Here is a 27,641-nt window from a genome sequence, read left to right on the forward strand (position 1 = left end):
AGGGCATCATTGTCAACGTTTTGCCGCTTTTCATGTGCTTTAAAGGCGAGTCGAATCTACCTCCTGAAATCTGTTTCCGGCATTTCTGCCTTGCTTTCAAATCCTCTTTATTGCCTTCCCTCAATATATTTGTGGACGAGAGTTATCATTTATAACTCTGCAGGTTTGTGAATTGCAGTGGCCCTGAGCTCCATTTGTCAACTCGCTATTTTGGGAGCTGGCCGCAAAAGCGCAGGATTGCTTCAGGCCCTATTCTTGTTCCGGGGGGCAGGCTGAGCCTGTGCTTCATTCTTCTTCCTGATGAGGAAATAGAGTGACCGCTGCCTGTCCCAACACCTAGAGCTAGTCTCTCATTGGTTCCCCGTCTTCCCGTTCATCCTCAGGACAAATTGCAACCTGTACGAAACAAACAGGAGGTTCAAGGTGCTGATTCTCCAAGTAGGGAGATTGTTAGTAAAGCGGCTGGAATGGCGAACCCGAGCACAAGGAGAGGAGAAATGAGGTGCGTTTTAGAAACCTTTCCCGATCACACGGTGTACCATCTTCTGGGTTTCCCAGGCATGTTTTCGATGTAGGAAGATGCCCTTGAACCTGGAGATTTGGGACCCATGGGGTGGGTACGGCGCGGTATTACTTTAAAGCGTCTGCGTTTGCTCACCCAACCTCACCAATCCTCTCAGCCCCAAGAGTGTCCAGCCTTATGTCTCATCCAGCTGTGGGTCTAGATATGGTCAATCCAGGTTGCATCAGAGCCCACGAACGGATTTTGTAAGAATTTCTCTCTCTTTCACTGTCTTTGTTTTATGGGGTTCATTTCAAGTAATTTATTTTGATAATGGGGTTGAGCTGCTTTTCCGTGATGTGTTTATGCCGCTTTACACCCTCTTGATTCAAGTCCAGAGAGATATCAATACATAGGTTTTAAGATTCTTGCTAGTCAGATATATTCTTGTGCGGTGAATAGGGGGTGTTGAGTCCGGTTCACTGAGCAGGGAGGAGGTCTTGTCTGTTACATATTTGGCTTATGGAACGGTATGTGAGCTAATTTCAAACCCTTGTTTTATGCATCAGCCCACCTCACCTTTCCCGTTAAGCAGCCATAGTGTGTCTTCTAAATGTGTGACTCTGTTCTGTTTTGTAATTCAGTTCAAGTGTAGCGATTTTGACATGCCCTCTATAAGTGATATCTTAGGATAAGAGTCTTTTTCTGTGTGACTTATTTCACTTAGAATCCTCGTCCCTAAATCCACCCATCATGCTGCTACTAGCCTTATGACATTGATTTCATGGCTGAGTGATATTCCATTGTGCCTAAGTACCACAACTTCTTTATCCATTTTTCTCTTTCCTGGCATGTTTAAGGTGTACCTAAGTGGAGGTTCTTGTACACAGAGCAGCCCGAAACTTTGGGGTGCCTGTGTCTTGTTGATTTTTAGTTTTCCCAATTTATACGCCCATGAGTGGAAGTGCCCTATGCTCTGTAAACTGTGTTTATTACATGTTTCAGGACACACCGTACACTTCTCCAGAGTGGCTGTTGGCAATTGGCATCCCGCCCATCAGCGAAGCAAGGCTCCCATGTCTCCATGGCCTGTCTTGCATTTCTGGTTTTTACACTTTTTGCAGCATGGCCCTCTTGACCGGTGGCAAGCGAGACTTCTTTGTAGTGCTGATTTGCACTTTCGGCTTGCTTGGTTGGCCAAAAAGGGCGTATGCGTTTTTTCCTGAATATATTCCTGAATATATTCAGGAAAAAACGCATACGCCCTTTTTGGCCAAGGGCATCTTTGTCATCGTTTTGCCGCTTTTCATGTGCTTTAAAGGCGAGTCGAATCTACCTCCTGAAATCCGTTTCCTGCACTTCTGCCTTGCTTTCAAATCCTCTTCGTTTCCTTCCCTCAATATATTTGTGGACGAGAGTTATCATTGATAACTCTGCAGCTTTGTGAATTGCAGTGGCCCTGAGCTCCATTTGTCAACTCGCTTTTTTGGGAGCTGGCCGCAAAAGCGCAGGATTGCTTCAGGCGCTATTCTGGTTCTGGGGGGCAGGCTGAGCCTGTGCTTCATTCTTCTTCCTGATGAGGAAATAGAGTGACCGCTGCCTGTCCCAACACCTAGAGCTAGTCTCTCATTGGTTCCCCGTCTTCCCGTTCATCCTCAGGACAAATTGCAACCTGTACGAAACAAACAGGAGGTTCAAGGTGCTGATTCTCCAAGTAGGGAGATTGTTAGTAAAGCGGCTGGAATGGCGAACCCGAGCACAAGGAGAGGAGAAATGAGGTGCGTTTTAGAAACCTTTCCCGATCACACGCTGTACCATCTTCTGGGTTTCCCATGCACGTTTTCGATGTAGGAAGATGCCCTTGAACCTGGAGATTTGGGACCCATGGGGTGGGTAGCACGCGGTACTACTTTAAAGGGTCTGCGATTGCTCACCCAACCTCACCAATCCTCTCAGCCCCAAGAGTGTCCAGCCTTATGTCTCATCCAGCTGTGGGTCTAGATATGGTCAATCCAGGTTGCATCAGAGCCTCCGAACGGATTTTGTAAGAATTTCTCTCTCTTTCACTGTCTTTGTTTTATGGCGTTCATTTTAAGTAATTTATTTTGATAATGGGGTTGAGCTGCTTTTCCCTGCTGTGTTTATGCCGCTTTACACCCTCTTGATTCAAGTCCAGAGAGATATCAATACATAGGTTTTAAGATTCTTGCTAGTCAGATATATTCTTGTGCGGTGAATAGGGGGTGTTGAGTCCGGTTCACTGAGCAGGGAGGAGGTCTTGTCTGTTACATATTTGGCTTATGGAACGGTATGTGAGCTAATTTCAAACCCTTGTTTTATGCATCAGCCCACCTCACCTTTCCCGTTAAGCAGCCATAGTGTGTCTTCTAAATGTGTGACTCTGTTCTGTTTTGTAATTCAGTTCAAGTGTAGCGATTTTGACATGCCCTCTATAAGTGATATCTTAGGATAAGAGTCTTTTTCTGTGTGACTTATTTCACTTAGAATCCTCGTCCCTAAATCCACCAATCATGCTGCTACTAGCCTTATGACATTGATTTCATGGCTGAGTGATATTCCATTGTGCCTAAGTACCACAACTTCTTTATCCATTTTTCTCTTTCCTGGCATGTTTAAGGTGTACCTAAGTGGAGGTTCTTGTACACAGAGCAGCCCGAAACTTTGGGGTGCCTGTGTCTTGTTGATTTTTAGTTTTCCCAATTTATACGCCCATGAGTGGAAGTGCCCTATGCTCTGTAAACTGTGTTTATTACATGTTTCAGGACACACCGTACACTTCTCCAGAGTGGCTGTTGGCAATTGGCATCCCGCCCATCAGCGAAGCAAGGCTCCCATGTCTCCATGGCCTGTCTTGCATTTCTGGTTTTTACACTTTTTGCAGCATGGCCCTCTTGACCGGTGGCAAGCGAGACTTCTTTGTAGTGCTGATTTGCACTTTCGGCTTGCTTGGTTGGCCAAAAAGGGCGTATGCGTTTTTTCCTGAATATATTCCTGAATATATTCAGGAAAAAACGCATACGCCCTTTTTGGCCAAGGGCATCTTTGTCATCGTTTTGCCGCTTTTCATGTGCTTTAAAGGTGAGTCGAATCTACCTCCTGAAATCCGTTTCCTGCACTTCTGCCTTGCTTTCAAATCCTCTTCGTTTCCTTCCCTCAATATATTTGTGGACGAGAGTTATCATTTATAACTCTGCAGCTTTGTGAATTGCAGTGGCCCTGAGCTCCATTTGTCAACTCGCTTTTTTGGGAGCTGGCCGCAAAAGCGCAGGATTGCTTCAGGCCCTATTCTGGTTCCGGGGGGCAGGCTGAGCCTGTGCTTCATTCTTCTTCCTGATGGGGAAATAGAGTGACCTGTGCCTGTCCCAACACCTAGAGCTAGTCTCTCATTGGTTCCCCGTCTTCCCGTTCATCCTCAGGACAAATTGCAACCTGTACGAAACAAACAGGAGGTTCAAGGTGCTGATTCTCCAAGTAGGGAGATTGTTAGTAAAGCGGCTGGAATGGCGAACCCGAGCACAAGGAGAGGAGAAATGAGGTGCGTTTTAGAAACCTTTCCCGATCACACGCTGTACCATCTTCTGGGTTTCCCAGGCATGTTTTCGATGTAGGAAGATGCCCTTGAACCTAGAGATTTGGGACCCATGGGGTGGGTACCACGAGGTATTACTTTAAACGGTCTGCGTTTGCTCACCCAACCTCACCAATGCTCTCAGCCCCAAGATTGTCCAGCCTTTTGTCTCATCCAGCTGTGGGTCTAGATATGGTCAATGCAGGTTGCATCAGAGCCCCCAAACAGATTTTGTAAGAATTTCTCTCTCTTTCACTGTCTTTGTTTTATGAGGGTTTTTTTAAGTAATTTATTTTGATAATGGGGTTTACCTGCTTTTCCCTGCTGTGCTTATGCCGCTTTACACCCTCTTAATTCAACTCCAGAAAGATATCAATACATAGGTTTTAAGATTCTTGCTAGTTAGATATATTCTTGTGCGGTGAATAGGGGGTGTTGAGTCCAGTTCACTGAGCAGGGAGGAGGTCTTGTCTGTTACATATTTGGCTTATGGAACGGTATGTGAGCTAATTTCAAACCCTTGTTTTATGCATCAGCCCACCTCACCTTTCCCGTTAAGCAGCCATAGTGTGTCTTCTAAATGTGTGACTCTGTTCTGTTTTGTAATTCAGTTCAAGTGTAGCGATTTTGACATGCCCTCTATAAGTGATATCTTAGGATAACTGCCTTTTTCTGTGTGACTTATTTCACTTAGAATCCTCGTCCCTAAATCCACTCATCATGCTGCTACTAGCCTTATGACATTGATTTCATGGCTGAGTAATATTCCATTGTGCCTAAGTACCACAACTTCTTTATCCATTTTTCTCTTTCCTGGGTTACTTAAGGTGTAGCTAAGTGGAGGTTGTTTTACACAGAGCAGCCCTAAACTTTGGGGTGCCTGTGTCTTGTTGATTTTTAGTTTTCCCAATTTATACGCCCATGAGTGGAAGTGCCCTATGCTCTGTAAGCTGTGTTTATTACATGTTTCAGGACACACCGTACACTTCTCCAGAGTGGTTGTTGGCAATTGACATCCCACCCCTCAGCCTAGCAAGGCTCCCATGTCTCCATGGCCTGTCCTGCATTTCTGGTTTTTACTCTTTTTGCAGCGTGGCCCTTTTGACCGATGGCAAGTGAGATTTCTTTGTAATGCTGATTTGCACTTCCGGCTTGCTTGGTTGGCCAAAAAGGGCGTATGCGTTTTTTCCTGAATATATTCAGGAAAAAACGCATACGCCCTTTTTGGCCAAGGGCATCATTGTCAACGTTTTGCCGCTTTTCATGTGCTTTAAAGGCGAGTCGAATTTACCTCCTGAAATCTGTTTCCTGCAATTCTGCCTTGCTTTCAAATCCTCTTCGTTGCCTTCCCTCAATATATTTGTGGACGAGAGTTATCATTGATAACTCTGCAGGTTTGTGAATTGCAGTGGCCCTGAGCTCCATTTGTCAGCTCGCTTTTTTGGGAGCTGGCCGCAAAAGCGCAGGATTGCTTCAGGCCCTATTCTGGTTCCGGGGGGCAGGCTGAGCCTGTGCTTCATTCTTCTTCCTGATGGGGAAATAGAGTGACCTGTGCCTGTCCCAACACCTAGAGCTAGTCTCTCATTGGTTCCCCGTCTTCCCGTTCATCCTCACGACAAATTGCAACCTGTACGAAACAAACAGAAGGTTCCAGGTGCTGATTCTCCAAGTAGGGAGATTGTTAGTAAAGCGGCTGGAATGGCGAATCCGAGCACAAGGAGAGGAGAAATGAGGTGCGTTTTAGAAACCTTTCCCGATCACATGGTGTACCATATTCTGCGTTTCCCATGCACGTTTTCGATGTAGGAAGATGCCCTTGAACCTGGAGATTTGGGACCCATGGGGTGGGTAGCACGCGGTACTACTTTAAAGGGTCTGCGATTGCTCACCCAACCTCACCAATCCTCTCAGCCCCAAGAGTGTCCAGCCTTATGTCTCATCCAGCTGTGGGTCTAGATATGGTCAATCCAGGTTGCATCAGAGCCTCCGAACGGATTTTGTAAGAATTTCTCTCTCTTTCACTGTCTTTGTTTTATGGCGTTCATTTTAAGTAATTTATTTTGATAATGGGGTTGAGATGCTTTTCCCTGCTGTGTTTATGCCGCTTTACACCCTCTTGATTCAAGTCCAGAGAGATATCAATACATAGGTTTTAAGATTCTTGCTAGTCAGATATATTCTTGTGCGGTGAATAGGGGGTGTTGAGTCCAGTTCACTGAGCAGGGAGGAGGTCTTGTCTGTTACATATTTGGCTTATGGAACGGTATGTGAGCTAATTTCAAACCCTTGTTTTATGCATCAGCCCACCTCACCTTTCCCGTTAAGCAGCCATAGTGTGTCTTCTAAATGTGTGACTCTGTTCTGTTTTGTAATTCAGTTCAAGTGTAGCGATTTTGACATGCCCTCTATAAGTGATATCTTAGGATAAGAGTCTTTTTCTGTGTGACTTATTTCACTTAGAATCCTCGTCCCTAAATCCACTCATTATGCTGCTACTAGCCTTATGACATTGATTTCATGGCTGAGTGATATTCCATTGTGCCTAAGTACCACAACTTCTTTATCCATTTTTCTGTTTCCTGGGATACTTAAGGTGTAGCTAAGTGGAGGTTCTTGTACACAGAGCAGCCCGAAACTTTGGGGTGCCTGTGTCTTGTTGATTTTTAGTTTTCCCAATTTATACGCCCATGAGTGGAAGTGCCCTATGCTCTGTAAACTGTGTTTATTACATGTTTCAGGACACACCGTACACTTCTCCAGAGTGGCTGTTGGCAATTGGCATCCCGCCCATCAGCGAAGCAAGGCTCCCATGTCTCCATGGCCTGTCTTGCATTTCTGGTTTTTACACTTTTTGCAGCATGGCCCTCTTGACCGGTGGCAAGCGAGACTTCTTTGTAGTGCTGATTTGCACTTTCGGCTTGCTTGGTTGGCCAAAAAGGGCGTATGCGTTTTTTCCTGAATATATTCCTGAATATATTCAGCAAAAAACGCATACGCCCTTTTTGGCCAAGGGCATCATTGTCAACGTTTGCCCGCTTTTCATGTGCTTTAAAATGAGTCGAATCTACCTCCTGATATCCGTTTCCTGCAATTCTGCCTTGCTTTCAAATCCTCTTCATTTCCTTCCCTCAATATATTTGTGGACGAGAGTTATCATTTATAATTCTGCAGCTTTGTGAATTGCAGTGGCCCTGAGCTCCATTTGTCAACTCGCTTTTTTGGGAGCTGCCCGCAAAAGTGCAGGATTGCTTCAGGCCCTATTCTGGTTCCGGGGGGCAGGCTGAGCCTGTGCTTCATTCTTCTTCCTGATGGGGAAATAGAGTGACCTGTGCCTGTCCCAACACCTAGAGCTAGTCTCTCATTGGTTCCCCGTCTTCCCGTTCATCCTCAGGACAAATTGCAACCTGTACGAAACAAACAGGAGGTTCAAGGTGCTGATTCTCCAAGTAGGGAGATTGTTAGTAAAGCGGCTGGAATGGCGAACCCGAGCACAAGGAGAGGAGAAATGAGGTGCGTTTTAGAAACCTTTCCCGATCACACGCTGTACCATCTTCTGGGTTTCCCAGGCATGTTTTCGATGTAGGAAGATGCCCTTGAACCTGGAGATTTGGGACCCATGGGGTGGGTACCACGCGGTATTACTTTAAACGGTCTGCGTTTGCTCACCCATCCTCAGCAATCCTCTCAGCCCCAAGATTCTCCAGCCTTTTGTCTCATCCAGCTGTGGGTCTAGATATGGTCAATGCAGGTTGCATCAGAGCCCCCAAACAGATTTTGTAAGAATTTCTCTCTCTTTCACTGTCTTTGTTTTATGAGGTTTTTTTTAAGTAATTTATTTTGATAATGGGGTTGAGCTGCTTTTCCCTGCTGTGTTTATGCCGCTTTACACCCTCTTGATTCAAGTCCAGAGAGATATCAATACATAGGTTTTAAGATTCTTGCTAGTCAGATATATTCTTGTGCGGTGAATAGGTGGTGTTGAGTCCAGTTCACTGAGCAGGGAGGAGGTCTTGTCTGTTACATATTTGGCTTATGGAACGGTATGTGAGCTAATTTCAAACCCTTGTTTTATGCATCACCCCACCTCACCTTTCCCGTTACGCAGCCATAGTGTGTCTTCTAAATATGTGACTCTGTTCTGTTTTGTAATTCAGTTCAAGTGTAGCGATTTTGACATGCCCTCTATAAGTGATATCTTAGGATAAGTGTCTTTTTCTGTGTGACTTATTTCACTTCGAATCCTCGTCCCTAAATCCACTCATCATGCTGCTACTAGCCTTATGACATTGATTTCATGGCTGAGTGATATTCCATTGTGCCTAAGTACCACAACTTCTTTATCCACTTTTCTCTTTCCTGGGATGTTTAAGGTGTACTGAAGTGGAGGTTCTTGTACACAGAGCAGCCCTAAACTTTGGGGTGCCTGTGTTTTGTTGATTTTTAGTTTTCCCAATTTATACGCCCATGAGTGGAAGTGCCCTATGCTCTGTAAGCTGTGTTTATTACATGTTTCAGGACACACCGTACACTTCTGCAGAGTGGCTGTTGGCAATTGACATCCCGCCCATCAGCGTAGCAAGGCTCCCATGTCTCCATGGCCTGTCCTGCATTTCTGGTTTTTACACTTTTTGCAGCATGGCCCTTTTGACCGATGGCAAGCGAGACTTCTTTGTAGTGCTGATTTGCACTTCCGGCTTGCTTGGTTGGCCAAAAAGGGCGTATGCGTTTTTTCCTGAATATATTCAGCAAAAAACGCATACGCGCTTTTTGGCCAAGGGCATCATTGTCAACGTTTGACCGCTTTTCATGTGCTTTAAAGGCGAGTCGAATCTACCTCCTGAAATCTGTTTCCTGCAATTCTGCCTTGCTTTCAAATCCTCTTCGTTGCCTTCCCTCAATATATTTGTGGACGAGAGTTATCATTAATAACTCTGCAGGTTTGTGAATTGCAGTGGCTCTGAGCTCCATTTGTCAACTCGCTTTTTTGGGAGCTGGCCGCAAAAGCGCAGGATTGCTTCAGGCCCTATTCTGGTTCCGGGGGGCAGGCTGAGCCTGTGCTTCATTCTTCTTCCTGATGAGGAAATAGAGTGACTGCTGCCTGTCCCAACACCTAGAGCTAGTCTCTCATTGGTTCCCCGTCTTCCCGTTCATCCTCAGGACAAATTGCAACCTGTACGAAACAAACAGGAGGTTCAAGGTGCTGATTCTCCAAGTAGGGAGATTGTTAGTAAAGCGGCTGGAATGGCGAACCCGAGCACAAGGAGAGGAGAAATGAGGTGCGTTTTAGAAACCTTTCCCGATCACACGGTGTATCATCTTCTGGGTTTCCCAGGCATGTTTTCGATGTAGGAAGATGCCCTTGAACCTGGAGATTTGGGACCCATGGGGTGGGTACCGCGCGGTATTAATTTAAAGCGTCTGCGTTTGCTCACCCAACCTCACCAATCCTCTCAGCCCCAAGAGTGTCCAGCCTTATGTCTCATCCAGCTGTGGGTCTAGATATGGTCAATCCAGGTTGCATCAGAGCCCCCGAACGGATTTTGTAAGAATTTCAATCTCTTTCACTGTCTTTATTTTATGGGGTTCATTTTAAGTAATTTATTTTGATAATGGGGTTGAGCTGTTTTTCCCTCCTGTGTTTATGCCGCTTTACACCCTCTTGATTCAACTCCAGAGAGATATCAATACATAGGTTTCAAGATTCTTGCTAGTCAGATATATTCTTGTGCGGTGAATAGGGTGTGTTGAGTCCAGTTGACTGAGCAGGGAGGAGGTCTTGTCTTTTACATATTTGGCTTATGGAACGGTATGTGAGCTAATTTCAAACCCTTGTTTTATGCATCACCCCACCTCACCTTTCCCGTTACGCAGCCATAGTGTGTCTTCTAAATGTGTGACTGTGTTCTGTTTTGTAATTCAGTTCAAGTGTAGCGATTTTGACATGCCCTCTAAAAGTGATATCTTAGGATAAGTGTCTTTTTCTGTGTGACTTATTTCACTTAGAATCCTCATCCCTAAATCCACTCATCATGCTGCTACTAGCCTTATGACATTGATTTCATAGCTGAGTGATATTCCATTGTGCCTAAGTACCACAACTTCTTTATCCATTTTTCTCTTTCCTGGGATACTTAAGGTGTAGCTAAGTGGAGGTTCTTGTACACAGAGCAGCCCTAAACTTTGGGGTGCCTGTGTCTTGTTGATTTTTAGTTTTCCCAATTTATACGCCCATGAGTGGAAGTGCCCTATGCTCTGTAAGCTGTGTTTATTACATGTTACAGGACAAACCGTACACTTCTCCAGAGTGTTTGTTGGCAATTGACATCCCACCCCTCAGCCTAGCAAGGCTCCCATGTCTCCATGGCCTGTCCTGCATTTCTGGTTTTTACACTTTTTGCAGCATGGCCCTTTTGACCGATGGGAAGCGAGACTTCTTTGTAGTGCTGATTTGCACTTCTGGCTTGCTTGGTTGGCCAAAAAGGGCGTATGCGTTTTTTCCTGAATATATTCAGCAAAAAACGCATACGCCCTTTTTGGCCAAGGGCATCATTGTCAACGTTTGCCCGCTTTTCATGTGCTTTAAAGTGAGTCGAATCTACCTCCTGATATCCGTTTCCTGCAATTCTGCCTTGCTTTCAAATCCTCTTCATTTCCTTCCCTCAATATATTTGTGGACGAGAGTTATCATTTATAATTCTGCAGCTTTGTGAATTGCAGTGGCCCTGAGCTCCATTTGTCAACTCGCTTTTTTGGGAGCTGCCCGCAAAAGTGCAGGATTGCTTCAGGCCCTATTCTGGTTCCGGGGGGCAGGCTGAGCCTGTGCTTCATTCTTCTTCCTGATGGGGAAATAGAGTGACCTGTGCCTGTCCCAACACCTAGAGCTAGTCTCTCATTGGTTCCCCGTCTTCCCGTTCATCCTCAGGACAAATTGCAACCTGTACGAAACAAACAGGAGGTTCAAGGTGCTGATTCTCCAAGTAGGGAGATTGTTAGTAAAGCGGCTGGAATGGCGAACCCGAGCACAAGGAGAGGAGAAATGAGGTGCGTTTTAGAAACCTTTCCCGATCACACGCTGTACCATCTTCTGGGTTTCCCAGGCATGTTTTCGATGTAGGAAGATGCCCTTGAACCTGGAGATTTGGGACCCATGGGGTGGGTACCACGCGGTATTACTTTAAACGGTCTGCGTTTGCTCACCCATCCTCACCAATCCTCTCAGCCCGAAGATTCTCCAGCCTTTTGTCTCATCCAGCTGTGGGTCTAGATATGGTCAATGCAGGTTGCATCAGAGCCCCCAAACAGATTTTGTAAGAATTTCTCTCTCTTTCACTGTCTTTGTTTTATGAGGTTTTTTTTAAGTAATTTATTTTGATAATGGGGTTGAGCTGCTTTTCCCTGCTGTGTTTATGCCGCTTTACACCCTCTTGATTCAAGTCCAGAGAGATATCAATACATAGGTTTTAAGATTCTTGCTAGTCAGATATATTCTTGTGCGGTGAATAGGGGGTGTTGAGTCCAGTTCACTGAGCAGGGAGGAGGTCTTGTCTGTTACATATTTGGCTTATGGAACGGTATGTGAGCTAATTTCAAAGCCTTGTTTTATGCATCACCCCACCTCACCTTTCCCGTTACGCAGCCATAGTGTGTCTTCTAAATATGTGACTCTGTTCTGTTTTGTAATTCAGTTCAAGTGTAGCGATTTTGACATGCCCTCTATAAGTGATATCTTAGGATAAGTGTCTTTTTCTGTGTGACTTATTTCACTTCGAATCCTCGTCCCTAAATCCACTCATCATGCTGCTACTAGCCTTATGACATTGATTTCATGGCTGAGTGATATTCCATTGTGCCTAAGTACCACAACTTCTTTATCCACTTTTCTCTTTCCTGGGATGTTTAAGGTGTACTGAAGTGGAGGTTCTTGTACACAGAGCAGCCCTAAACTTTGGGGTGCCTGTGTTTAGTTGATTTTTAGTTTTCCCAATTTATACGCCCATGAGTGGAAGTGCCCTATGCTCTGTAAGCTGTGTTTATTACATGTTTCAGGACACACCGTACACTTCTGCAGAGTGGCTGTTGGCAATTGACATCCCGCCCATCAGCGTAGCAAGGCTCCCATGTCTCCATGGCCTGTCCTGCATTTCTGGTTTTTACACTTTTTGCAGCATGGCCCTTTTGACCGATGGCAAGCGAGACTTCTTTGTAGTGCTGATTTGCACTTCCGGCTTGCTTGGTTGGCCAAAAAGGGCGTATGCGTTTTTTCCTGAATATATTCAGCAAAAAACGCATACGCGCTTTTTGGCCAAGGGCATCATTGTCAACGTTTGACCGCTTTTCATGTGCTTTAAAGGCGAGTCGAATCTACCTCCTGAAATCTGTTTCCTGCAATTCTGCCTTGCTTTCAAATCCTCTTCGTTGCCTTCCCTCAATATATTTGTGGACGAGAGTTATCATTAATAACTCTGCAGGTTTGTGAATTGCAGTGGCTCTGAGCTCCATTTGTCAACTCGCTTTTTTGGGAGCTGGCCGCAAAAGCGCAGGATTGCTTCAGGCCCTATTCTGGTTCCGGGGGGCAGGCTGAGCCTGTGCTTCATTCTTCTTCCTGATGAGGAAATAGAGTGACTGCTGCCTGTCCCAACACCTAGAGCTAGTCTCTCATTGGTTCCCCGTCTTCCCGTTCATCCTCAGGACAAATTGCAACCTGTACGAAACAAACAGGAGGTTCAAGGTGCTGATTCTCCAAGTAGGGAGATTGTTAGTAAAGCGGCTGGAATGGCGAACCCGAGCACAAGGAGAGGAGAAATGAGGTGCGTTTTAGAAACCTTTCCCGATCACACGGTGTATCATCTTCTGGGTTTCCCAGGCATGTTTTCGATGTAGGAAGATGCCCTTGAACCTGGAGATTTGGGACCCATGGGGTGGGTACCACGCGGTATTACTTTAAAGCGTCTGCGTTTGCTCACCCAACCTCACCAATCCTCTCAGCCCCAAGAGTGTCCAGCCTTATGTCTCATCCAGCTGTGGGTCTAGATATGGTCAATCCAGGTTGCATCAGAGCCCCCGAACGGATTTTGTAAGAATTTCAATCTCTTTCACTGTCTTTATTTTATGGGGTTCATTTTAAGTAATTTATTTTGATAATGGGGTTGAGCTGTTTTTCCCTCCTGTGTTTATGCCGCTTTACACCCTCTTGATTCAACTCCAGAGAGATATCAATACATAGGTTTCAAGATTCTTGCTAGTCAGATATATTCTTGTGCGGTGAATAGGGTGTGTTGAGTCCAGTTGACTGAGCAGGGAGGAGGTCTTGTCTTTTACATATTTGGCTTATGGAACGGTATGTGAGCTAATTTCAAACCCTTGTTTTATGCATCACCCCACCTCACCTTTCCCGTTACGCAGCCATAGTGTGTCTTCTAAATGTGTGACTGTGTTCTGTTTTGTAATTCAGTTCAAGTGTAGCGATTTTGACATGCCCTCTAAAAGTGATATCTTAGGATAAGTGTCTTTTTCTGTGTGACTTATTTCACTTAGAATCCTCATCCCTAAATCCACTCATCATGCTGCTACTAGCCTTATGACATTGATTTCATGGCTGAGTGATATTCCATTGTGCCTAAGTACCACAACTTCTTTATCCATTTTTCTCTTTCCTGGGATACTTAAGGTGTAGCTAAGTGGAGGTTCTTGTACACAGAGCAGCCCTTAACTTTGGGGTGCCTGTGTCTTGTTGATTTTTAGTTTTCCCAATTTATACGCCCATGAGTGGAAGTGCCCTATGCTCTGTAAGCTGTGTTTATTACATGTTACAGGACAAACCGTACACTTCTCCAGAGTGTTTGTTGGCAATTGACATCCCAACCCTCAGCCTAGCAAGGCTCCCATGTCTCCATGGCCTGTCCTGCATTTCTGGTTTTTACACTTTTTGCAGCATGGCCCTTTTGACCGATGGGAAGCGAGACTTCTTTGTAGTGCTGATTTGCACTTCCAGCTTGCTTGGTTGGCCAAAAAGGGCGTATGCGTTTTTTCCTGAATATATTCAGGAAAAAACGCATACGCCCTTTTTGGCCAAGGGCATCATTGTCAACGTTTTGCCGCTTTTCATGTGCTTTAAAGGCGAGTCGAATCTACCTCCTGAAATCGGTTTCCTGCAATTCTGCCTTGCTTTCAAATCCTCTTCGTTGCCTTCCCTCAATATATTTGTGGACGAGAGTTATCATTTATAACTCTGCAGGTTTGTGAATTGCAGTGGCCCTGAGCTCCATTTGTCAACTCGCTTTTTTGGGAGCTCGCCGCAAAAGCGCAGGATTGCTTCAGGCCCTATTCTGGTTCCGGGGGGCAGGCTGAGCCTGTGCTTCATTCTTCTTCCTGATGGGGAAATAGAGTGACCTGTGCCTGTCCCAACACCTAGAGCTAGTCTCTCATTGGTTCCCCGTCTTCCCGTTCATCCTCACGACAAATTGCAACCTGTACGAAACAAACAGGAGGTTCCAGGTGCTGATTCTCCAAGTAGGGAGATTGTTAGTAAAGCGGCTGGAATGGCGAACCCGAGCACAAGGAGAGGAGAAATGAGGTGCGTTTTAGAAACCTTTCCCGATCACACGCTGTACCATCTTCTGGGTTTCCCAGGCATGTTTTCGATGTAGGAAGATGCCCTTGAACCTGGAGATTTGGGACCCATGGGGTGGGTACCACGCGGTATTACTTTAAACGGTCTGCGTTTGCTCACCCATCCTCAGCAATCCTCTCAGCCCCAAGATTCTCCAGCCTTTTGTCTCATCCAGCTGTGGGTCTAGATATGGTCAATGCAGGTTGCATCAGAGCCCCCAAACAGATTTTGTAAGAATTTCTCTCTCTTTCACTGTCTTTGTTTTATGAGGTTTTTTTTAAGTAATTTATTTTGATAATGGGGTTGAGCTGCTTTTCCCTGCTGTGTTTATGCCGCTTTACACCCTCTTGATTCAAGTCCAGAGAGATATCAATACATAGGTTTTAAGATTCTTGCTAGTCAGATATATTCTTGTGCGGTGAATAGGTGGTGTTGAGTCCAGTTCACTGAGCAGGGAGGAGGTCTTGTCTGTTACATATTTGGCTTATGGAACGGTATGTGAGCTAATTTCAAACCCTTGTTTTATGCATCAGCCCACCTCACCTTTCCCGTTACGCAGCCATAGTGTGTCTTCTAAATATGTGACTCTGTTCTGTTTTGTAATTCAGTTCAAGTGTAGCGATTTTGACATGCCCTCTATAAGTGATATCTTAGGATAAGTGTCTTTTTCTGTGTGACTTATTTCACTTCGAATCCTCGTCCCTAAATCCACTCATCATGCTGCTACTAGCCTTATGACATTGATTTCATGGCTGAGTGATATTCCATTGTGCCTAAGTACCACAACTTCTTTATCCACTTTTCTCTTTCCTGGGATGTTTAAGGTGTACTGAAGTGGAGGTTCTTGTACACAGAGCAGCCCTAAACTTTGGGGTGCCTGTGTTTTGTTGATTTTTAGTTTTCCCAATTTATACGCCCATGAGTGGAAGTGCCCTATGCTCTGTAAGCTGTGTTTATTACATGTTTCAGGACACACCGTACACTTCTGCAGAGTGGCTGTTGGCAATTGACATCCCGCCCTTCAGCGTAGCAAGGCTCCCATGTCTCCATGGCCTGTCCTGCATTTCTGGTTTTTACACTTTTTGCAGCATGGCCCTTTTGACCGATGGCAAGCGAGACTTCTTTGTAGTGCTGATTTGCACTTCCGGCTTGCTTGGTTGGCCAAAAAGGGCGTATGCGTTTTTTCCTGAATATATTCAGCAAAAAACGCATACGCGCTTTTTGGCCAAGGGCATCATTGTCAACGTTTGACCGCTTTTCATGTGCTTTAAAGGCGAGTCGAATCTACCTCCTGAAATCTGTTTCCTGCAATTCTGCCTTGCTTTCAAATCCTCTTCGTTGCCTTCCCTCAATATATTTGTGGACGAGAGTTATCATTAATAACTCTGCAGGTTTGTGAATTGCAGTGGCTCTGAGCTCCATTTGTCAACTCGCTTTTTTGGGAGCTGGCCGCAAAAGCGCAGGATTGCTTCAGGCCCTATTCTGGTTCCGGGGGGCAGGCTGAGCCTGTGCTTCATTCTTCTTCCTGATGAGGAAATAGAGTGACTGCTGCCTGTCCCAACACCTAGAGCTAGTCTCTCATTGGTTCCCCGTCTTCCCGTTCATCCTCAGGACAAATTGCAACCTGTACGAAACAAACAGGAGGTTCAAGGTGCTGATTCTCCAAGTAGGGAGATTGTTAGTAAAGCGGCTGGAATGGCGAACCCGAGCACAAGGAGAGGAGAAATGAGGTGCGTTTTAGAAACCTTTCCCGATCACACGGTGTATCATCTTCTGGGTTTCCCAGGCATGTTTTCGATGTAGGAAGATGCCCTTGAACCTGGAGATTTGGGACCCATCGGGTGGGTACCGCGCGGTATTAATTTAAAGCGTCTGCGTTTGCTCACCCAACCTCACCAATCCTCTCAGCCCCAAGAGTGTCCAGCCTTATGTCTCATCCAGCTGTGGGTCTAGATATGGTCAATCCAGGTTGCATCAGAGCCCCCGAACGGATTTTGTAAGAATTTCAATCTCTTTCACTGTCTTTATTTTATGGGGTTCATTTTAAGTAATTTATTTTGATAATGGGGTTGAGCTGTTTTTCCCTCCTGTGTTTATGCCGCTTTACACCCTCTTGATTCAACTCCAGAGAGATATCAATACATAGGTTTCAAGATTCTTGCTAGTCAGATATATTCTTGTGCGGTGAATAGGGTGTGTTGAGTCCAGTTGACTGAGCAGGGAGGAGGTCTTGTCTTTTACATATTTGGCTTATGGAACGGTATGTGAGCTAATTTCAAACCCTTGTTTTATGCATCACCCCACCTCACCTTTCCCGTTACGCAGCCATAGTGTGTCTTCTAAATGTGTGACTGTGTTCTGTTTTGTAATTCAGTTCAAGTGTAGCGATTTTGACATGCCCTCTAAAAGTGATATCTTAGGATAAGTGTCTTTTTCTGTGTGACTTATTTCACTTAGAATCCTCATCCCTAAATCCACTCATCATGCTGCTACTAGCCTTATGACATTGATTTCATAGCTGAGTGATATTCCATTGTGCCTAAGTACCACAACTTCTTTATCCATTTTTCTCTTTCCTGGGATACTTAAGGTGTAGCTAAGTGGAGGTTCTTGTACACAGAGCAGCCCTAAACTTTGGGGTGCCTGTGTCTTGTTGATTTTTAGTTTTCCCAATTTATACGCCCATGAGTGGAAGTGCCCTATGCTCTGTAAGCTGTGTTTATTACATGTTACAGGACAAACCGTACACTTCTCCAGAGTGTTTGTTGGCAATTGACATCCCACCCCTCAGCCTAGCAAGGCTCCCATGTCTCCATGGCCTGTCCTGCATTTCTGGTTTTTACACTTTTTGCAGCATGGCCCTTTTGACCGATGGGAAGCGAGACTTCTTTGTAGTGCTGATTTGCACTTCTGGCTTGCTTGGTTGGCCAAAAAGGGCGTATGCGTTTTTTCCTGAATATATTCAGCAAAAAACGCATACGCCCTTTTTGGCCAAGGGCATCATTGTCAACGTTTTGCCGCTTTTCATGTGCTTTAAAGGCGAGTCGAATCTACCTCCTGAAATCGGTTTCCTGCAATTCTGCCTTGCTTTCAAATCCTCTTCGTTGCCTTCCCTCAATATATTTGTGGACGAGAGTTATCATTTATAACTCTGCAGGTTTGTGAATTGCAGTGGCCCTGAGCTCCATTTGTCAACTCGCTTTTTTGGGAGCTCGCCGCAAAAGCGCAGGATTGCTTCAGGCCCTATTCTGGTTCCGGGGGGCAGGCTGAGCCTGTGCTTCATTCTTCTTCCTGATGGGGAAATAGAGTGACCTGTGCCTGTCCCAACACCTAGAGCTAGTCTCTCATTGGTTCCCCGTCTTCCCGTTCATCCTCAGGACAAATTGCAACCTGTACGAAACAAACAGGAGGTTCCAGGTGCTGATTCTCCAAGTAGGGAGATTGTTAGTAAAGCGGCTGGAATGGCGAACCCGAGCACAAGGAGAGGAGAAATGAGGTGCGTTTTAGAAACCTTTCCCGATCACATGGTGTACCATATTCTGCGTTTCCCATGCACGTTTTCGATGTAGGAAGATGCCCTTGAACCTGGAGATTTGGGACCCATGGGGTGGGTAGCACGCGGTACTACTTTAAACGGTCTGCGTTTGCTCACCCAACTTCACCAATCCTCTCAGCCCCAAGATTGTACAGCCTTTTGTCTCATCCAGCTGTGGGTCTAGATATGGTCAATGCAGGTTGCATCAGAGCCCCCAAACAGATTTTGTAAGAATTTCTCTCTCTTTCACTGTCTTTGTTTTATGAGGTTTTTTTTAAGTAATTTTTTTTGATAATGGGGTTTAGCTGCTTTTCCCTGCTGTGTTTATGCCGCTTTACACCCTCTTGATTCAAGTCCAGAGAGATATCAATACATAGGTTTTAAGATTCTTGCTAGTCAGATATATTCTTGTGCGGTGAATAGGGGGTGTTGAGTCCAGTTCACTTAGCAGGGAGGAGGTCTTGTCTGTTACATATTTGGCTTATGGAACGGTATGTGAGCTAATTTCAAACCCTTGTTTTATGCATCAGCCCACCTCACCTTTCCCGTTACGCAGCCATAGTGTGTCTTCTAAATATGTGACTCTGTTCTGTTTTGTAATTCAGTTCAAGTGTAGCGATTTTGACATGCCCTCTATAAGTGATATCTTAGGATAAGTGTCTTTTTCTGTGTGACTTATTTCACTTCGAATCCTCGTCCCTAAATCCACTCATCATGCTGCTACTAGCCTTATGACATTGATTTCATGGCTGAGTGATATTCCATTGTGCCTAAGTACCACAACTTCTTTATCCACTTTTCTCTTTCCTGGGATGTTTAAGGTGTACTGAAGTGGAGGTTCTTGTACACAGAGCAGCCCTAAACTTTGGGGTGCCTGTGTCTTGTTGATTTTTAGTTTTCCCAATTTATACGCCCATGAGTGGAAGTGCCCTATGCTCTGTAAGCTGTGTTTATTACATGTTTCAGGACACACCGTACACTTCTGCAGAGTGGCTGTTGGCAATTGACATCCCGCCCATCAGCGTAGCAAGGCTCCCATGTCTCCACGGCCTGTCCTGCATTTCTGGTTTTTACACTTTTTGCAGCATGGCCCTTTTGACCGATGGCAAGCGAGACTTCTTTGTAGTGCTGATTTGCACTTCCGGCTTGCTTGGTTGGCCAAAAAGGGCGTATGCGTTTTTTCCTGAATATATTCAGCAAAAAACGCATACGCCCTTTTTGGCCAAGGGCATCATTGTCAACGTTTGACCGCTTTTCATATGCTTTAAAGGCGAGTCGAATCTACCTCCTGAAATCTGTTTCCTGCAATTCTGCCTTGCTTTCAAATCCTCTTCGTTGCCTTCCCTCAATATATTTGTGGACGAGAGTTATCATTTATAACTCTGCAGGTTTGTGAATTGCAGTGGCCCTGAGCTCCATTTGTCTACTCGCTTTTTTGGGAGCTGGCCGCAAAAGCGCAGGATTGCTTCAGGCCCTATTCTGGTTCCGGGGGGCAGGCTGAGCCTGTGCTTCATTCTTCTTCCTGATGAGGAAATAGAGTGACTGCTGCCTGTCCCAACACCTAGAGCTAGTCTCTCATTGGTTCCCCGTCTTCCCGTTCATCCTCAGGACAAATTGCAACCTGTACGAAACAAACAGGAGGTTCAAGGTGCTGATTCTCCAAGTAGGGAGATTGTTAGTAAAGCGGCTGGAATGGCGAACCCGAGCACAAGGAGAGGAGAAATGAGGTGCGTTTTAGAAACCTTTCCCGATCACACGGTGTACCATCTTCTGGGTTTCCCAGGCATGTTTTCGATGTAGGAAGATGCCCTTGAACCTGGAGATTTGGGACCCATGGGGTGGGTACCGCGCGGTATTACTTTAAAGCGTCTGCGTTTGCTCACCCAACCTCACCAATCCTCTCAGCCCCAAGAGTGTCCAGCCTTATGTCTCATCCAGCTGTGGGTCTAGATATGGTCAATCCAGGTTGCATCAGAGCCCCCGAACGGATTTTGTAAGAATTTCAATCTCTTTCACTGTCTTTATTTTATGGGGTTCATTTTAAGTAATTTATTTTGATAATGGGGTTGAGCTGTTTTTCCTTCCTGTGTTTATGCCGCTTTACACCCTCTTGATTCAACTCCAGAGAGATATCAATACATAGGTTTCAAGATTCTTGCTAGTCAGATATATTCTTGTGCGGTGAATAGGGGGTGTTGAGTCCAGTTGACAGAGCAGGGAGGAGGTCTTGTCTTTTACATATTTGGCTTATGGAACGGTATGTGAGCTAATTTCAAACCCTTGTTTTATGCATCACCCCACCTCACCTTTCCCGTTACGCAGCCATAGTGTGTCTTCTAAATGTGTGACTGTGTTCTGTTTTGTAATTCAGTTCAAGTGTAGCGATTTTGACATGCCCTCTAAAAGTGATATCTTAGGATAAGTGTCTTTTTCTGTGTGACTTATTTCACTTAGAATCCTCGTCCCTAAATCCACTCATCATGCTGCTACTAGCCTTATGACAGTGATTTCATGGCTGAGTGATATTCCATTGTGCCTAAGTACCACAACTTCTTTATCCATTTTTCTCTTTCCTGGGATGTTTAAGGTGTACTGAAGTGGAGGTTCTTGTACACAGAGCAGCCCTAAACTTTGGGGTGCCTGTGTCTTGTTGATTTTTAGTTTTCCCAATTTATATGCCCATGAGTGGAAGTGCCCTATGCTCTGTAAGCTGTGTTTATTTAATGTTTCAGGACACACCGTACACTTCTCCAGAGTGGCTGTTGGCAATTGACATCCCGCCCATCAGCGTAGCAAGGCTCCCATGTCTCCACGGCCTGTCCTGCATTTCTGGTTTTTACACTTTTAGCAGCATGGCCCTTTTGACGGATGGCAAGCGAGACTTCTTTGTAGTGCTGATTTGCACTTCCGGCTTGCTTGGTTGGCCAAAAAGGGCGTATGCGTTTTTTCCTGATATATTCAGGAAAAAACGCATACGCCCTTTTTGGCCAAGGGCATCATTGTCAACGTTTTGCCGCTTTTCATGTGCTTTAAAGGCGAGTCGAATCTACCTCCTGAAATCTGTTTCCTGCAATTCTGCCTTGCTTTCAAATCCTCTTCGTTGCCTTCCCTCAATATATTTGTGGACGAGAGTTATCATTTATAACTCTGCAGGTTTGTGAATTGCAGTGGCCCTGAGCTCCATTTGTCAACTCGCTTTTTTGGGAGCTGGCCGCGAAAGCGCAGGATTGCTTCAGGCCCTATTCTGGTTCCGGGGGGCAGGCTGAGCCTGTGCTTCATTCTTCTTCCTGATGAGGAAATAGAGTGACTGCTGCCTGTCCCAACACCTAGAGCTAGTCTCTCATTGGTTCCCCGTCTTCCCGTTCATCCTCAGGACAAATTGCAACCTGTACGAAACAAACAGGAGGTTCAAGGTGCTGATTCTCCAAGTAGGGAGATTGTTAGTAAAGCGGCTGGAATGGCGAACCCGAGCACAAGGAGAGGGGAAATGAGGTGCGTTTTAGAAACCTTTCCCGATCACACGGTGTACCATCTTCTGGGTTTCCCAGGCATGTTTTCGATGTAGGAAGATGCCCTTGAACCTGGAGATTTGGGACCCATGGGGTGGGTACCGCGCGGTATTACTTTAAAGCGTCTGCGTTTGCTCACCCAACCTCACCAATCCTCTCAGCCCCAAGAGTGTCCAGCCTTATGTCTCATCCAGCTGTGGGTCTAGATATGGTCAATCCAGGTTGCATCAGAGCCCCCGAACGGATTTTGTAAGAATTTCTCTCTCTTTCGCTGTCTTTGTTTTATGGGGTTCATTTTAAGTAATTTATTTTGATAATGGGGTTGAGCTGTTTTTCCCTCCTGTGTTTATGCCGCTTTACACCCTCTTGATTCAACTCCAGAGAGATATCAATACATAGGTTTCAAGATTCTTGCTAGTCAGATATATTCTTGTGCGGTGAATAGGTGGTGTTGAGTCCAGTTCACTGAGCAGGGAGGAGGTCTTGTCTGTTACATATTTGGCTTATGGAACGGTATCTGAGCTAATTTCAAACCCTTGTTTTATGCATCACCCCACCTCATCTTTCCCGTTAAGCAGCCATAGTGTGTCTTCTCAATGCGTGATTCTGTTCTGTTTTGTAATTCAGTTCAAGTGTAGCGATTTTGACATGCCCTCTATAAGTGATATCTTAGGATAAGTGTCTTTTTCTGTGTGACTTATTTCATTTAGAATCCTCGTCCCTAAATCCACTCATCATGCTGCTACTAGCCTTATGACATTGATTTCATGGCTGAGTGATATTCCATTGTGCCTAAGTACCACAACTTCTTTATCCATTTTTCTCTTTCCTGGGATGTTTAAGGTGTACTGAAGTGGAGGTTCTTGTACACAGAGCAGCCCTAAACTTTGGGGTGCCTGTGTCTTGTTGATTTTTAGTTTTCCCAATTTATATGCCCATGAGTGGAAGTGCCCTATGCTCTGTAAGCTGTGTTTATTACATGTTTCAGGACACACCGTACACTTCTCCAGAGTGGCTGTTGGCAATTGACATCCCGCCCATCAGCGTAGCAAGGCTCCCATGTCTCCACGGCCTGTCCTGCATTTCTGGTTTTTACACATTTTGCAGCATGGCCCTTATGACCGATGGCAAGCGAGACTTCTTTGTAGTGCTGATTTGCACTTCCGGCTTGCTTGGTTGGCCAAAAAGGGCGTATGCGTTTTTTCCTGAATATATTCAGGAAAAAACGCATACGCCCTTTTTGGCCAAGGGCATCATTGTCAACGTTTTGCCGCTTTTCATGTGCTTTAAAGGCGAGTCGAATCTACCTCCTGAAATCTGTTTCCGGCAATTCTGCCTTGCTTTCAAATCCTCTTCGTTGCCTTCCCTCAATATATTTGTGGACGAGAGTTATCATTTATAACTCTGCAGGTTTGTGAATTGCAGTGGCCCTGAGCTCCATTTGTCAACTCGCTATTTTGGGAGCTGGCCGCAAAAGCGCAGGATTGCTTCAGGCCCTATTCTGGTTCCGGGGGGCAGGCTGAGCCTGTGCTTCATTCTTCTTCTTGATGAGGAAATACAGTGACCGCTGCCTGTCCCAACACCTAGAGCTAGTCTCTCATTGGTTCCCCGTCTTCCCGTTCATCCTCAGGACAAATTGCAACCTGTACGAAACAAACAGGAGGTTCAAGGTGCTGATTCTCCAAGTAGGGAGATTGTTAGTAAAGCGGCTGGAATGGCGAACCCGAGCACAAGGAGAGGAGAAATGAGGTGCGTTTTAGAAACCTTTCCCGATCACACGGTGTACCATCTTCTGGGTTTCCCAGGCATGTTTTCGATGTAGGAAGATGCCCTTGAACCTGGAGATTTGGGACCCATGGGGTGGGTACCGCGCGGTATTACTTTAAAGCGTCTGCGTTTGCTCACCCAACCTCACCAATCCTCTCAGCCCCAAGAGTGTCCAGCCTTATGTCTCATTCAAGTGTGGGTCTAGATATGGTCAATCCAGGTTGCTTCAGAGCCCCCGAATGCATTTTGTAAGAATTTCTCTCTCTTTCACTGTCTTTGTTTTATGGGGTTCATTTTAAGTAATTTATTTTGATAATGGGGTTGAGCTGCTTTTCCCTGCTGTGTTTATGCCGCTTTACACCCTCTTGATTCATCTCCAGAGAGATATCAATACATAGGTTTCAAGATTCTTGCTAGTCAGATATATTCTTGTGCGGTGAATAGGGGGTGTTGAGTCCAGTTCACTGAGCAGGGAGGAGGTCTTGTCTGTTACATATTTGGCTTATGGAACGGTATGTGAGCTAATTTCAAACCCTTGTTTTATGCATCACCCCACCTCACCTTACCCGTTACGCAGCCATAGTGTGTCTTCTCAATGTGTGACTCTGTTGTGTTTTGTAATTCAGTTCAAGTGTAGCGATTTTGACATGCCCTCTATAAGTGATATCTTAGGATAAGTGTCTTTTTCTGTGTGACTTATTTCACTTAGAATCCTCGCCCCTAAATCCACTCATCATGCTGCTACTCTCCTTATGACATTGATTTCATGGCTGAGTGATATTCCATTATGCCTAAGTACCACAACTTCTTTATCCATTTTTCTCTTTCCTGGGATGTTTAAGGTGTACTGAAGTGGAGGTTGTTGTACACAGAGCAGCCCTAAACTTTGGGGTGCCTGTGTCTTGTTGATTATTACTTTTCCCAATTTATATGCCCATGAGTGGAAGTGCCCTATGCTCTGTAAGCTGTGTTTATTACATGTTTCAGGACACACCGTACACTTCTCCAGAGTGGCTGTTGGCAATTGACATCCCGCCCATCAGCGTAGCAAGGCTCCCATGTCTCCACGGCCTGTCCTGCATTTCTGGTTTTTACACTTTTTGCAGCATGGCCCTTTTGACCGATGGCAAGCGAGACTTCTTTGTAGTGCTGATTTGCACTTCCGGCTTGCTTGGTTGGCCAAAAAGGGCGTATGCGTTTTTTCCTGAATATATTCAGGAAAAAACGCATACGCCCTTTTTGGCTAAGGGCATCATTGTCAACGTTTTGCCGCTTTTCATGTGCTTTAAAGGCGAGTTGAATCTACCTCCTGAAATCTGTTTCCGGCAATTCTGCCTTGCTTTCAAATCCTCTTCGTTGCCTTCCCTCAATATATTTGTGGACGAGAGTTATCATTTATAACTCTGCAGGTTTGTGAATTGCAGTGGCCCTGAGCTCCATTTGTCAACTGGCTTTTTTGGGAGCTGGCCGCAAAAGCGCAGGATTGCTTCAGGCCCTATTCTGGTTCCGGGGGGCAGGCTGAGCCTGTGCTTCATTCTTCTTCCTGATGAGGAAATAGAGTGACCGCTGCCTGTCCCAACACCTAGAGCTAGTCTCTCATTGGTTCCCCGTCTTCCCGTTCATCCTCAGGACAAATTGCAACCTGTACGAAACAAACAGGAGGTTCAAGGTGCTGATTCTCCAAGTAGGGAGATTGTTAGTAAAGCGGCTGGAATGGCGAACCCGAGCACAAGGAGAGGAGAAATGAGGTGCGTTTTAGAAACCTTTCCCGATCACACGGTGTACCATCTTCTGGGTTTCCCAGGCATGTTTTCGATGTAGGAAGATGCCCTTGAACCTGGAGATTTGGGACCCATGGGGTGGGTACCGCGCGGTATTACTTTAAAGCGTCTGCGTTTGCTCACCCAACCTCACCAATCCTCTCAGCCCCAAGAGTGTCCAGCCTTATGTCTCATCCAGCTGTGGGTCTAGATATGGTCAATCCAGGTTGCATCAGAGCCCCCGAACGGATTTTGTAAGAATTTCTCTCTCTTGCACTGTCTTGGTTTTATGGGGTTCATTTTAAGTAATTTATTTTGATAATGGGGTTGAGCTGTTTTTCCCTCCTGTGTTTATGCCGCTTTACACCCTCTTGATTCAACTCCAGAGAGATATCAATACATAGGTTTCAAGATTCTTGCTAGTCAGATATATTCTTGTGCGGTGAATAGGTGGTGTTGAGTCCAGTTCACTGAGCAGGGAGGAGGTCTTGTCTGTTACATATTTGGCTTATGGAACGGTATCTGATCTAATTTCAAACCATTGTTTTATGCATCACCCCACCTCACCTTTCCCGTTAAGCAGCCATAGTGTGTCTTCTAAATGTGTGACTGTGTTCTGTTTTGTAATTCAGTTCAAGTGTAGCGATTTTGACATGCCCTCTATAAGTGATATCTTAGGATAAGTGTCTTTTTCTGTGTGACTTATTTCACTTAGAATCCTCGTCCCTACATCCACTCATCATGCTGCTACTAGCCTTATGACATTGATTTCATGGCTGAGTGATATTCCATTGTGCCTAAGTACCACAACTTCTTTATCCATTTTTCTCTTTCCTGGCATGTTTAAGGTGTACTGAAGTGGAGGTTCTTGTACACAGAGCAGCCCTAAACTTTGGGGTGCCTGTGTCTTGTTGATTTTTAGTTTTCCCAATTTATATGCCCATGAGTGGAAGTGCCCTATGCTCTGTAAGCTGTGTTTATTACATGTTTCAGGACACACCGTACACTTCTCCAGAGTGGCTGTTGGCAATTGACATCCCGCCCATCAGCGTAACAAGGCTCCCATGTCTCCACGGCCTGTCCTGCATTTCTGGTTTTTACACATTTTGCAGCATGGCCCTTATGACCGATGGCAAGCGAGGCTTCTTTGTAGTGCTGATTTGCACTTCCGGCTTGCTTGGTTGGCCAAAAGGGGCGTATGCGTTTTTTCCTGAATATATTCAGGAAAAAACGCATACGCCCCTTTTGGCCAAGGGCATCATTGTCAACGTTTTGCCGCTTTTCATGTGCTTTAAAGGCGAGTCGAATCTACCTCCTGAAATCTGTTTCCGGCAATTCTGCCTTGCTTTCAAATCCTCTTTATTGCCTTCCCTCAATATATTTGTGGACGAGAGTTATCATTTATAACTCTGCAGGTTTGTGAATTGCAGTGGCCCTGAGCTCCATTTGTCAACTCGCTTTTTTGGGAGCTGGCCGCAAAAGCGCAGGATTGCTTCAGGCCCTATTCTGGATCCGGGGGGCAGGCTGAGCCTGTGCTTCATTCTTCTTCCTGATGAGGAAATAGAGTGACCGCTGCCTGTCCCAACACCTAGAGCTAGTCTCTCATTGGTTCCCCGTCTTCCCGTTCATCCTCAGGACAAATTGCAACCTGTACGAAACAAACAGGAGGTTCAAGGTGCTGATTCTCCAAGTAGGGAGATTGTTAGTAAAGCGGCTGGAATGGCGAACCCGAGCACAAGGAGAGGAGAAATGAGGTGCGTTTTAGAAACCTTTCCCGATCACACGGTGTACCATCTTCTGGGTTTCCCAGGCATGTTTTCGATGTAGGAAGATGCCCTTGAACCTGGAGATTTGGGACCCATGGGGTGGGTACCGCGCGGTATTACTTTAAAGCGTCTGCGTTTGCTCACCCAACCTCACCAATCCTCTCAGCCCCAAGAGTGTCCAGCCTTATGTCTCATCCAGCTGTGGGTCTAGATATGGTCAATCCAGGTTGCATCAGAGCCCACGAACGGATTTTGTAAGAATTTCTCTCTCTTTCACTGTCTTTGTTTTATGGGGTTCATTTCAAGTAATTTATTTTGATAATGGGGTTGAGCTGCTTTTCCGTGATGTGTTTATGCCGCTTTACACCCTCTTGATTCAACTCCAGAGAGATATCAATACATAGGTTTCAAGATTCTTGCTAGTCAGATATATTCTTGTGCGGTGAATAGGTGGTGTTGAGTCCAGTTCACTGAGCAGGGAGGAGGTCTTGTGTGTTACATATTTGGCTTATGGAACGGTATCTGAGCTAATTTCAAACCATTGTTTTATGCATCACCCCACCTCACCTTTCCCGTTAAGCAGCCATAGTGTGTCTTCTAAATG

This window comes from Eubalaena glacialis, chromosome 1, assembly GCF_028564815.1.
Source record: "Eubalaena glacialis isolate mEubGla1 chromosome 1, mEubGla1.1.hap2.+ XY, whole genome shotgun sequence".
In the NCBI taxonomy this organism is placed as follows: Eukaryota; Metazoa; Chordata; class Mammalia; order Artiodactyla; family Balaenidae; genus Eubalaena; species Eubalaena glacialis.